The sequence below is a fragment of the Natator depressus genome, chromosome 3 (assembly GCF_965152275.1).
Source record: "Natator depressus isolate rNatDep1 chromosome 3, rNatDep2.hap1, whole genome shotgun sequence".
In the NCBI taxonomy this organism is placed as follows: Eukaryota; Metazoa; Chordata; order Testudines; family Cheloniidae; genus Natator; species Natator depressus.
In genome coordinates this window covers 89,399,558-89,413,840 of record NC_134236.1, presented here as the reverse complement: position 1 = coordinate 89,413,840, position 14,283 = coordinate 89,399,558, and positions in this window count along the sequence as shown.

Genomic DNA, 14,283 nt, shown 5'->3' with positions numbered 1-14,283 from the left:
CCAAGTTATATTCAGATCCTGCAGTTTTGCTTTTCAGGACCAGTGTGTAGTGGTACCCACTAACCAGATGACATTCTTAAAGCAAAGTATTGTTTTATTTAGAACCAAAGTATTTCAGAAAAAAATTATTAGGTATCTAGCCATCTGCCTCTTGGGGATCCAAGTAGGCCTAAGCTTCCTATAGACTCTCCAAGACCTGTAGGGTTTGATCAACCCCATTCATAGAATATTAGGGTTGGAAGGGACCTCAGGAGGTCATCTAGGCAAACCCCGGCTCAAAGCAGGACCAATCCCCAATTTTTGGCCCAGATCCCTAAATGGCCCCCTCAAAGATTGAGCTCACAACCCTGAGTTTAGCAGGCCAATGCTCAAACCACTGAGCTATCCCTCCCCCCATAATTTTAAGATAGGGATCAGTTCTCCCCCTCTTCCATTCTTTATTTTCAGCTAAGGAGCAGTTTTACTCAGCCTCAAGTTGCCGTTACTGGTACTGAAGTCACTATTTAACTGTTTATAACCCAGGTACCCAGTCCCAGGTACCAAGTCACTATTTAACTGTTTATAACCCTTTAATCTATTAGCTCCCAGCATTGTCTTGTAATTGCCTCCCAAGTGTTGGCTGGGAAGCTTCTTATCTATAACCAACATGTTGTTTCCCTGCTTGTTTTTCCAGCAAGTCCCTATTAATCTAAATCAATACATTCATACAGGAAAGTCTAATAAGCCAATATAGCTTTGGTCACATAAAGCATTCATAAAATTATCACAGATCATTACATAGCAGCTCCAAAGCTGTGATGTGATGTAGTGGTTTTAGTAAAATACCTTGAGGACAGATGTCCACATGACAAAATCCAATACCACAATGGGCATCCTTGTTGACAATCTTGCTCCAAAGAGTAAAAAATTATGGACTGGACTATTTGGGGCCAGTCTTACCCACGGGTGATGTGGTTGACTGCCTAGGGCACTGTGGTTGTGGGGGAGCACCTTGGTCAAGAGGCTGCAGAAGGGCCATACCCACCTGCTGCCCTCTGCCTGCTGCCTGCTCGGGGAGCAGTACTTAAAGATCACCAAAGAGAGTGCACCATTTTCCCTAAAGTCAGCCCTGGGACTATTCGCTCACCTTCTGTTGTGATTCCCGCAAGTCATGCTTGAGGTAAATTGGAAAGTAGTATGGGATAACGCCAATCCAGGCAGTGATAGTTATACATCTTCTGAGGATAAACGGAGGACTTCAGGTTCTAGGAGTATGAATCCTAAATATTTTATGAATGCCATTACATTTAAAATAACTACATTGAAAGAATGTTATTAAGCTTGTAAAGTCAAGCACTTAAAAGTTAGGAACCACCACCAGAAGTAAGGTTGCCTGTGCAATTTTAATTTGCCCCGCTTGTAGATATGCATTATGAGACAGTCTTTAACTACATGATCACACACCATTTTTTTCCACAGGGCTTTCATTATTAAGCAGAGCTCTGTGAGACTGAGGAAAGTTGCTTGACAAGTGAACTTTTTCTTTAAAAACAATCCTGTCAAGGTTCCTTCCCCACTCTGAACTCTAGGGTACAGATGTGGGGACCTGCATGAAAACCTCCTAAGATTACTTTTACCAGCTTAGGTTAAAACTTCCCCAAGATACAAACTATTTTACCCTTTGCCCTTGGACTTCTACTGCCACCACCAAACTTTATCTGGGTTTACTGGGAAACGTGGTTTGGACACATCTTTCCCCCCAAAATCCTCCCAAACCTTGCACCCCATTTCCAGGACAAGGTTTGGTAAAAAGCCTCACCAATTTGTACAGGGGACCACAGACCCAAACCCTTGGATCTTAGAACAATGAAAAAGCATTCAGTTTCCTTACAAGAAGACTTTTAATAGAAGTAAAAAAGAATCACCTCTGTAAAATCAGGGTGGTGAATACCTTACAGGGTAATTAGATTAAAAACATAGAGAATCCCTCTAGGCAAAACCTTAAGTTACAAAAAAGACACACAGACAGGAATATTCATTCTATTCAGCACAGCTATTTTCTCAGCCATTTAAAGAAATCATAATCTAACGCATATCTATCTAGATTACTTACTAAGTTCTAAGACTCCATTCCTGTTCTGTCCCCAGCAAAAGCATCACATAGACAGACACAGACCCTTTGTTTTTCTCCCTCCTCCCAGCTTTTGAAAGTATCTTATCTCCTCATTGGTCATTTTGGTCAGGTGCCAGCGAGGTTACCTTTAGCTTCTTAACCCTTTACAGGTGAGAGGATTTTTCCTCTGGCCAGGAGGGATTTTAAAGGGGTTTACCCTTACCTTTATATTTATGACAAATCCAAATACAAACAAACAAATCTTAAAAAACTCCCAAGCCTGGAGGTAGCTTAATTAAAGCCCACAGAGGTTTAAAGCTTGAGGAAAATATGGGGGAAGTGATACATCAATACAGTTACATCTTTATACCAATCCAGAAGAAAAAAGTAGCCTGATGCCGATCATCATTAAATAGAAGTAATGGGTTACATAAAGGACAGAGAATGCCATGTAAGAACTACAGTAATAAGGTAACATTGTGTGTGTATGTGTTTGGGGGTGAATGTGAATGAGTAGTATCCATCTACTCACAGGAGAGCATGGAAGATATAGAGTATCTTGAGTTATATGCAGCTTGATTTTACTGACATGAAGCCATTTCTCCTTTGTTGTAATTATTTATAGTACCCTACTGAATTCCCTCTAATCCTCAGTTCATCCCCAATTAAAATTATATTTCTCCCTATACAACATGTTTTAAATTATGACTGGCATTTCTAATCCTATTTATGGGGATGGATGCCCATTTTGTGGCAAGCTGATATTATTTGTGACACCAGCCGTGTGAAAGCTCAAAGAGGAGACTGTAATTCATTTTCCAATGTGTTTTAATAATGTCTAAAGAAAACGATTGTGCTAAATCTTTCTCCTGTGCTGTGTTAGTGCACAAGGTTGGGGACAGGACAAGAAGAGGGTAAAGGGGGATCTTTTCCTCCCATGCTCACAGCAGGGCAAGATCACATTAAAGGACTAGCTAGGTCATGTGGCCAGCTAATTATCAGTCTTTTACCCTGCATTCCCAAAGGGGTGTAGTTAGTGTCTCTGGGAGCTTGTTTAGCTACCATCTTTCTACCATGCATGCTGCACTTAGCAGCTATTTGGTAGTGCATTGTACTCCTGTTGAGAGCAGCAGTAAAGTGCTGTCTATTACTAGCTGATGTTAAGAGCTGCCAGATGAAGCTGAGTACAACAAGAAGTTTTACTGGTCCTACAAAACCTAGGAACTATACTACAGATTCTTGCTCACTACCTACTGACGGCTTATCTATGAACTATTTACTGATATACAGATACAGTGCATGCCCCATAGTGCGTTTAGCTGGCTCTCACAAGGAATCTAGCCTATGAGGTTTCAGAGTAACAGCCGTGTTAGTCTGTATTCGCAAAAAGAAAAGGAGTACTTGTGGCACCTTAGAGACTAACCAATTTATTTGAGCATAAGCTTTCGTGAGCTACAGCTCACTTCATCGGATGCATACTGTGGAAAGTATAGAAGATCTTATTATATACACACAAAAAGCATGAAAAAATATCTCCTCCCACCCCACTCTCCTGCTGGTAATAGCTTATCTAAAGTGACCACTCTCCTTACAATGTGTATGATAATCAAGGTGGGCCATTTCCAGCACAAATCCAGGTTTTCTCACCCCCCCACCCCCCCACACACAAACGCACTCTCCTGCTGGTAATAGCTTATCCAAAGTGACCACTCTCCTTACATTGTGTATGATAATCAAGGTGGGCCATTTCCAGCACAAATCCAGGGTTTAACAAGAACATCTGAGGGAGGTGGGGGGTAGGAAAAAACAAGGGGAAATAGGCTACCTTGCATAATGACTAAGCCACTCCCAGTCTCTATTCAAGCCTAAGTTAATTGTATCCAATTTGCAAATGAATTCCAATTCAACAGTTTCTCGCTGGAGTCTGGATCTGAAATTTTTTTGTTGTAAAATAGTGACTTTCATGTCTGTAATCGCGTGACCAGAGAGATTGAAGTGTTCTCCGACTGGTTTATGAATGTTATAATTCTTGACATCTGATTTGTGTCCATTTACTCTTTTACGTAGAGACTGTCTAGTTTGACCAATGTACATGGCAGGGGGCATTGCTGGCACATGATGGCATATATCACATTGGTGGATGTGCAGGTGAACGAGCCTCTGATAGTGTGGCTGATGTTATTAGGCCCTGTGATGGTGTCCCCTGAATAGATATGTGGGCACAGTTGGCAACGGGCTTTGTTGCAAGGATAGGTTCCTGGGTTAGTGGTTCTGTTGTGTGGTATGTGGTTGCTGGTGAGTATTTGCTTCAGGTTGGGGGGCTGTCTGTAGGCAAGGACTGGCCTGTCTCCCAAGATTTGTGAGAGTGTTGGGTCATCCTTCAGGATAGGTTGTAGATCCTTAATAATGCGTTGGAGGGGTTTTAGTTGGGGGCTGAAGGTGACGGCTAGTGGCGTTCTGTTATTTTCTTTGTTAGGCCTGTCCTGTAGTAGGTGACTTCTGGGAACTCTTCTGGCTCTATCAATCTGTTTCTTCACTTCCGCAGGTGGGTATTGTAGTTGTAAGAATGGTTGATAGAGATCTTGTAGGTGTCTGTCTCTGTCTGAGGGGTTGGAGCAAATGCGGTTGTATCGCAGAGCTTGGCTGTAGACGCTTGATCGTGTGGTGTGGTCAGGGTGAAAGCTGGAGGCATGTAGGTAGGTATAGCGGTCAGTAGGTTTCCGGTATAGGGTGGTGTTGATGTGACCATCGTTTATTAGCACTGTAGTGTCCAGGAAGTGGATCTCTTGTGTGGACTGGACCAGGCTGAGGTTGATGGTGGGATGGAAATTGTTGAAATCATGGTGGAATTCCTCAAGGGCTTCTTTTCCATGGGTCCAGATGATGAAGATGCCATCAATATAGTGCAAGTAGAGTAGGGGCATTAGGGGATTTTTTTTCCCATAGGGATGCACCAGTCAGTGTCTTTGTTACTCTTATAGCTTTTTGTATACTTGCCAAGCCATTAATAAAGCAGGTTGGAAACAAACAGCATCACTTTTTTTAGCAAGATGGCCACCTCCAGCCCTATGTACAGAAACGTTAATGATCACAAAAATCTTGTAAAAAACAAGCCCCATACGTTTCACAGTTTATTCATAGCAACAAGTACTTCTCACCTGGTGAGCTTATAGACTGCTTCTTGGATGAAAATGAGTGAGATAGTCCTTTATTCTAATGGGTAAGGAAATAGTATACAAATATTTTTTCTTGTCTTGGCAACAGATAAGCTGAGATGGTCCCATTGCAAAAAGTTCAGGTCTGATCCATCTGAATTCTAGGCAGAGCTGGTCAAGATATTTTGCATGAAATAACTTCCCTATCAGGGCAATTGAAAAGAAAAATGTCAATCTGAGCATATGTTTTGAAACAAAATTATATTTTTCATTTCCAAATATTGATTCAACATGAAAAAGTTATTTTAACAGATTGAATCATTTCATTTCAATTGAAAAAGTTGACATTTTCTGTTTCCATAAATCAGTTCCAAACTTTTCAGAATTTTTCACTTTGCAAAAACATTTGATATTTCAACTTTTCTAGATTTAGGGGTGTATAGACTGGAGTTTTTTATTGGGTGCTACAAATAAGTGCTTTGCATTCAGTCATCTCCCAGTGTGTAGTCAGGGTTCTAAGTTGATTCTATAATGTGAATGAATTTATGTTGAGAATGCCTTTTCAATGTGCTATAGTTTCTCATCTTCATCTTATGAGATACACGACTCATCACTGTCAGCATCAGAAACTAGATCAGCATCTGCAGCACCAGAAACAGCATCCTCTAGATAAAAAGTCTCAATGTTTATTTTTAAAGCATGTCAGTTATTCTAAATGTTTCCACATGTTCATTCTTCTAGCTTCTTTATGGGTCAGAGGCAATATTTTTCCACTGACTTGACAGAACTGACTGAATGCTGGAAAAAGGAAACACCTCTAAATATTTGACTACAGTTATTTTTCATTTCAGAAAGATCTTTCTTATTGGTTGTAAATTTTTTGTTACTGATGCATGGGCACCTTCCACCACAGAATAAGCAGGCAGAAATACATGAAAGCATCTATTTTCTGACATCAGCTGAAGAATTCTCAGTTTTGAGCTATAGTTTAGGAACAAAAGCTGCTTCAAGTAACAGAAGTGGCATCTATAATCCAGTTTTAGTGACATCACCTGCCAGAACCTCAAATAGAATAAAACTGTTTGTCATTTCCTGGTGTCCCATTTATTATTCTCTATATAATTCTGAAAGCTAACTAACAAACACACATTTGGAAGTGCGTATATACTCTGACTAGCACCTGAGTAAAAAAAAAAAATGTACAATTTTACTCCACGGATCTGTTCCTTTTGTTTACTCAGTTAACTCTGATGACTTGATTGAAAAAAAGGTGTTATTACGACTTTTGATCACTGTCATCCCTACACAGACAACATAGTAATGAGGGAGTGACAGATTTCACATTGAAAGGTCACTTGTGCTACCTTAATATCTTCAAAATCACTTTAACAATCCCATGAAAGTAAAAAAAGGGATTTGCAAGTGTAACTAAGATCAAAGTTGAGGACAATGAGGGTACACAAGTCCAGTTGCCTATAGAATTTGCAGCCTACAGAATCTTCATTACTGATGATGATTTGCAAACCACAAATGTCTGAGTCTGACTTTCAGATCCCAAGGTGTCTGTGGTGGTGCCAGTTGTGACCCTAAGCACCGTTGTATTCACACCCTACATACCATTATAATCTTTATACAAAATATGCCTTGTGAGGTATCATTTGAAAACTAATAACTCACGGATCAATAATATCATGGTAAACTGTATGTAGCTACATATTATGTAAAGTTATGATTTCCCCCAGTATGATGTTACCAGTATATGTTCAAGACCAAACAGCCTTGCCTAGATAAAGGTGTTAAAACAGGTGTATCCTTGTGACGCATGGCTAGAAAGCGTTAAACAGCTTGCAGGCTGAATGACCCAAAGCCCACCTTTAAAGTCATGTTAGAAAGGTATGCAAATGATAATTAGGCCCATTCATGCTAAATAGGCTAGAACTTTGAAATGCAAACCTATATTGTTATAAGTAATACTGTGTGTATCTTAGATGCTACCCGTAACAGACAGTTCTTGTCTGTCATTATAACTATTGATTCAGAGATTAAAAGGGAATATTAACATTTGGATGACTCTTGGGTAAAATAATATCATTGTCTATATGTCTCTTTGAAGTTTGTAATAGGGCAATTTATCCATTAGGCAGTCTATGTTAATTTGTGTAATTACTTACTGGTGGTGTTTAGAAAGCAAAAGCAACTAGGAGTCCTTGTGGTACCTTAGAGGCTAACAAATGTATTTGGGCATAAGCTTTCGTGAGCTAAAACCCACGTCATCAGATGCATGGAGTGGAACATACAGTAGGCAGGTATAAATACCCAGCATATGAAGAGATGGGAGTTGCCTTACCAAGTGCGGGGGTCAGTGCACTTGGTAAGGCAACTCCCATCTTTTCATATGCTATGTATTTATACCTCCCTAGTGTATGTTCCACTCCATGCATCTGATTAAGTGGGTTTTAGCCCATGAAAGTTTATGCCCAAATAAAAGTGTTAGTCTATAAGATGCCACAAGGACTCCTCATTGTTTTTGCTGATATAGACTAACACAGCTATCACTCTGAAAGAAAGCAAAAGTTTACATCAAATGCCTATTGTTTAACCAGGACTGTGTGGTCAAGTGGATGCTAGAACACTGTGTAAAAAGACCCTTGGGTCCTGATTGTGTTATCTCAGATCTGCTTAAGCTTCATCAGGAGAAGTTTGAGTCGCAAGACTGCGGTCCCAGTTGTGCTGGTATGCCCTGAATATGATATTTGGAGATTGGACTGTGACCTATTAACTGAATTCTAAAGGAACTCTTTGCAACTACAAAGCTCACCATCTCTGCTATGAATCTGAACCTCAATGGATTGAACTCATGACTGAAAGTATATTGATCTTTTAACCATACTCTCTCTCTTTTGTTTTTTAATAAATTTTAGTTTAGTTAATAAGAATTGGCTGTAACATGTATTTGTGTAAGATCTGAAACATTCATTAACCTGGGAGGTGATGTGTCTGATCCTTTGGAATTGGTAGAACCTTTTCTTTTACAGAAATTTTCATCATATTTGATGTGTGTACCTGGATGGGCACCTGAGGCTGGATCACTTTAAGGTAACTATGTTGTTTGGACTTCTGAGTAATCAGTAAGATAATAAAGAAGCTGTTTTATGCTGGCTTGGTGAATCTAAGTATTGGAATCTAAGCATTTTTGGGATTGTCTGCCCCATTCTTTGCTGTTCACACTAATTGAGTGACCATAGCTGGCTCCCCACCAGGACCCCGGTCACAATCCAAAGCAAAGGAATATGGATTTTCCTCAGTTTACATAAAAGCAGTAAACAGGGTCAAACTAACAAGGGGAGGAGAATATAGGAAACAGAACTATTTACATTTCAGCAAACACCAGTGAGGGGAAAAAACTCCATGGACTTTCCTTCATGACCAGATTCTGTCACTGTCCTCACAGCTTGAATTAACTTTACTTTGAGGGGTAACCTTCAGAAGAATCCATTTCAAAGGTTCACTGGACTATAACAGAAAGGGGCAGAAAACTGCAATTTCTCTCTTTCACCTAAGAAGACAAAGGAACCAGCACCCTTGCGCTTCTGGAGAGATCAGCCATTGTCTTGCTGGAAGACTGTAGGTGAGACCAGCTATCTTGAACAAAGCCTGGACCTTGCTAGATTATGTTTTAGACGTGTTTTCATTTTTATTTGCTTGCAACCATTTCTAACTTCATCTCCCATACCTGAATTTACTTAAAATCCTATCTTATTTGTTAATAAACTTTTTACTTTTAATCTAGCCCAATCCAGTGTTGTGTTTGATTTAAAGTGAATGTTAACTCCAGGTAATGTGGCAAGTTGTTGAGTTTTGTCTGTTTAAAGGAGCAAACAGACCTTTTATTCCTCTGGATTTTCAGTACAGGGCTGGACATTGCAGGGCACATGGGTTTGGGAAAGTTTGCAGTCACTTGCTAACATCAATCAGGTCTGGTAAAGGCAAGAGTGTGTCTGTGATGACTTGGATTCAAAATGATTGAATCAGAGCAGTACAGCATACAGAACACAAAGTACATGCTGGCTGCTGGCTGTGTGTGTCTCCCAGGCAGGAAACCACAAATATCAGAAGCATTTTGGGGCACTCAGGGTTATAAAACAAGCTGTGACACAACCACTCACTGGTCTGAATTGCACCCCAGATCATGACAGCAGTTAGAAAAAAAATTTTTAACTTTTGAAAAAAGCAACACTGAAATGACAACAACAAACCACAATAAAAGTGAAGCCACTTTTCTTTCTAGAAGCATACTTTAAATACAGCTACTGAGTTTGGAGACTGGAGATTATGAGCCTGACACTTGGATATGCAGAGGCAGTTTTGTACTGCTTTCAGAGTAGCAGCCGTGTTTGTCTGTATCCGCAAAAAGAAAAGGAGTTCTTGTGGCACCTTAGAGACTAACAAATTTATCTGAGCATAAGCTTTCGTGAGCTACAGCTTATGTTCAAATAAATTTGTTAGTCTCTAAGATGCCACAAGTACTCCTTTTCTTTTTGTATTGCTTTGTGTGTGCAAAGCTGCCATAAAGGTGTTTAAGTAAAATACAACAAGCTGTGGGTTGATGGTCAGTGCACTGATAATATCTTTGAAGACTTACTGATTGTAAGAAAGAGAGACAAAGTCAGTGAGGTAATATGTTTTATTGGACCAGCTTCTGTTGGCGAGAGAGACAAGCTTTTGAACTACTCGGAGCTCTTCTAGCATGTCACAGCTAAGTACAAGTTGGAACAGATTGTTTAGCATAAGAGTTAACACATATTCTAAGGGACCATTCAAGGTGAAGTGGCCCATTAACCATAGCAAACTTTATCTGACTTGAGATATACTTAAAGTGAACCATCAGCTCTATTTAGTTAGTATGAATATTTAACTCATTCTGGAATTGTCTCTTCAACTTGGTAAAACATCTATCACTTGGATCTCCAGCTCCTCATCCCACTTCATATGCAAATGGTGGACGTATTCCAAGTAGTTTACAGTTGAATGTAGCTATGACAAAATAATTCCAGACGTGTTGTAGCACTTCAGCAGAAAGCTTTGGACTGGGTATTTCTACAATATACACTGTTTTAGATTTTAGGTCAGGAATAGTGTCCCTTGCCTCTGTTTGACAGAAGCTGGGAATGGGCGACAGGGGATGGATCACTTGATGATTACCTGTTCTGTTCATTCCCTCTGTGGCACCTGTCATTGGTCACTGTCAGAAGACAGGATACTGGGCTAGATGGACCTTTGGTCTGACCCAGTAGGGCCATTCTTATGTTCTTATGTTTTTTACTTTTTTCCCTAGTCTTTCTTTATCTAGTCTTCTTCACAGAGTTCAGTCTTACTTTTTCTTCTCCTATTTTTGGGAGGGCCTCATAAGCCCCTTTCTTTTCTTTCTCCTACTCGCACTAGCAAGCACTTACAGCTTCTATTTACTGCAATGAGAGTTGGGTAGAACTGGTCAGAAAATTGAATTTCCGTTCTGTGAAAAATTTTGAGATTAAAAAAAAAAGTCCTGATTTGGGACAAAAAAGCAAACTTTTAAAAAAATGTTTTAAAAAAAACAAAATAAAGAAAATCATTTTGCATCAATCAAAAGGTTCAGTTTCAATTATATAAAATAATACAACCTTCTAAATGAAAAAGTCATTTCAAAATGAGACACAAGCTTGGTGAGGTAATATCTTTCATAGGACCAACTTTTGTTGGTGAGAGATACAAGCTGTCAAGGTTCCTTCCCCACTCTGAACTCTAGGGTACAGGATGGGACCTGCATGAAAGACCACCTAAGCTTATTCTTACCAGCTTAGGTTAAAAACTTCCCCAAGGTACAAACTTTGCCTTGTTCTTGAACAGTATGCTGCCACCACCAAGTGTTTTAAACAAAAAAACAGAGAAAGAGACCACTTGGAGATGTCTTTCCCCAAAATATCCCCCCAAGCCCTACAACCCTTTCCTGAGGAAGGCTTAATAATCCCCACCAATTGGTACAGGTGAACACAGACCCAAACCCCTGGATCTTAAGAACAATGAAAAATCAATCAAGTTCTTAAAAGAAGAATTTTATTTAAAGAAAAGGTAAAAGAATCACCTCTGTAAAATCAGGATGGTAAATACTTTACAGGGTAATCAGATTCAAAAATAGAGAATCCCTCTAGGCAAAACCTTAAGTTACAAAAAGACACAAAAACAGGAATATACATTTCCTCCAGCACAGCTTATTTTACAAGCCATTAAACAAAAGAAAATCTAACACATTTTCTAGCTAGATTACCTACTAACTTTACAGGAGTTGTAAGGCTTGCATTCCTGATCTGTTCCCAGCAAAAGCATCACACAGACAGACAGAACCCTTTGTTCACCCTCCTGCTCCAGATTTGAAAGTATCTTGTCCCCTCATTGGTCATTTTGGGTCAGGTGCCAGTGAGGTTACCTTAGCTTCTTAACCCTTTAAAGGTGAAAGGGTTTTGCCTCAGGCCAGGAGGGATTTTATAGCACTGTATACAGAAAGGTGGTTACCCTTCCCTTTATATTTATGACACAAGCTTTGGAGCCACACAGAGCTCTTCTTCAGGTCTGGGAAAGGTACTTAGAGTGTCACAGCTAAATACAAGATTGAACAGATAGTTTAGCATAAGTATAAGAAGTTAGCACATATTGGTCCAATAATCGATATTACCTCACCCACCTCGTCTCTCTAATATCCTTGGACTGACACGGCTACGCCAACACTGCATACAATATATTTCAAAATAAGACATTTTCAAAACATTTTTTCAATTTTTTTCCAAAATGAATTTTTGTCAAAACAGATATGATTTTAGAAAACAATTAAACTTAATTAGGATAACATTTTCTAATGGAAAACTGTTTTGACAAAACATTTCCTGCTGTACTTGTGAGTGACCTGAACCTTGGAAAATCAGACCCCCTGACTTTATCAGTTTTATGATATATTGATGGTATGATGATATAATATATTTAAAACATTCAGTTTTATAATACCTGGAAGATGAAGGGGAGATTTCTAGGAGCCAGCATGGATTTACTAAGAACAAATCATGCCAAGCCAGCTTGGTTTCCTTCTTTGACAAGGTAACTGGTTTGGTGGATGGGGAAATGCAGTGGACCTAATATACCTGGACTTTAGCAAGGCATTTGACACAGTCCCAGCTGGGTGGAAGTACCATTTAAGTGGATACATAACTGGTTAAACAATCGCAAAGAAGAGTAACTATTAATGGGATGATGTTAGATTGGAAGGAGGTCTCAAGTGGGTCCAACAGGGATCTGTTCTGGGTCCAATGTTATTAAACATCTTTATTAATGAGCTGGATATAGGAATAGAGAGTGTACTGATAAAATTTGCAGATGACACAAAGTTAGGGGATTGCAAACACTTTGGAGGCTAGAGCTACAATTCAAAGTGATCTTGATAAATTGGAGAACTGGGCTATAAACATTTGTCAAAATGAAATTCAACAAGACAAATATGAGGTGCTACACTTAGGGGAGAGAAACCAAATACACGAATACAGAATGGGGGATAACTGGCTTGTCAGCAGGACTATTGAGAAGGATCTAGGAGTTGTAGTGGATCACAACCTCAACATGAGTCAGCAATGCGATGCTGTTGCAAAAAAGGCAAATGCAATTTAGTTTGTATTAACAGAGGTCTAGCACGCAAGTCATGGAAGGTGATGGTACCGCTCTCCTCGGTGCTGGTTAGGCCTCAACTGGAGTACTGTGTCCAATTTTGGTCACTGCTGTATAGAAAGGATGTGGAAAAACTGGAAAGGGTCCAGAGGTGATGAACAAATATGATCAAAGGGATGGAATGCAAACCATCTGAACAAAGGATGAAGAAACTGAGTATGTTTAATTTGGAAAAGAGGAGATTGAGGGGGAACATGCTAACAGTCTTCAAATACTTGAAAGGCTGCCACAAAAAGATGAAAAGTTGTTCTCTCTTGCCACAGAGGGCAGGAGAAGAGGCAATGGGTTCAAACTACAGCATAGCAGATTTAGATTAAATCTCAGGAAAAACTTCCGAACTGTAAAAACAATAGGATATTACAACATACTGCCTAGGGAAGTGGTGGAAGCTTCTTCACTGGAGGTTTTCAAAAAGAGGCAAGATAGCCATCTGTCTTGGACAGTTTAGACACAATAAATCCTGCATCTTGGCAGGGGTTAGACTAGATGACTCTTGCGGTCCCTTCTGACCCTATGGTTCTATGCTTCTGTGAAGAACATTCAAATAAAATTATTAAGGTTGCAAAGTGAAGTACTCAAAAGTTAGGATATGCCAAATTTAAGCATGCCCACATAATCATATTTCACCCCTCCCCTTGTGCATATGTACTATAATACAGACTTTAATTACATTATCACATATCTCCACCGGACTCCTGTTTTATTTAGTTAGTGAGTAGTTATTCAATATTTTTTTCCTCCTCATTCAGACTGTGGCCCTAGGCCTTATTTATACCACCCAAATCCTGTAATGGACACATAATTAACTTCCTCCAGAATTTTCTGGTGGTGCTCATCAATATAGTATCTTCACAAACAATCAATTTATCTTCCCAATATCCCTATGAGAGTAGATGCTCTTATTATCCCATTTTACAGCTAAAAAACTGAGGCACAGAGATAGGCAAAGTTGGCAAGTATCCATTAATTTAGGGTATCCAACTTGTAACACCTACGCCCTGATTTTCTGGAGTACTTAACTTACATTTTAAAAACACATTCTACGTTCAAAGCACAGCTCCAACTGATTTCAGATGCAGCCATGAGTGCTCAGCACTTCTGAAAATCTGGCCCCTCAGGCATGTCTCATTGGGTACCGAGACAATAAGAAACACACAATTGCTACTGAACATGTGCAAACTGAGATTTTTCTGAGGCTTATAACTTGGGCCAAGTTTTTATGGGGACAGTAATAGGTACATCAGTGTGACCATCCTACCAAACTGTAAATCCCTGCTCCAAAGCCTGCGG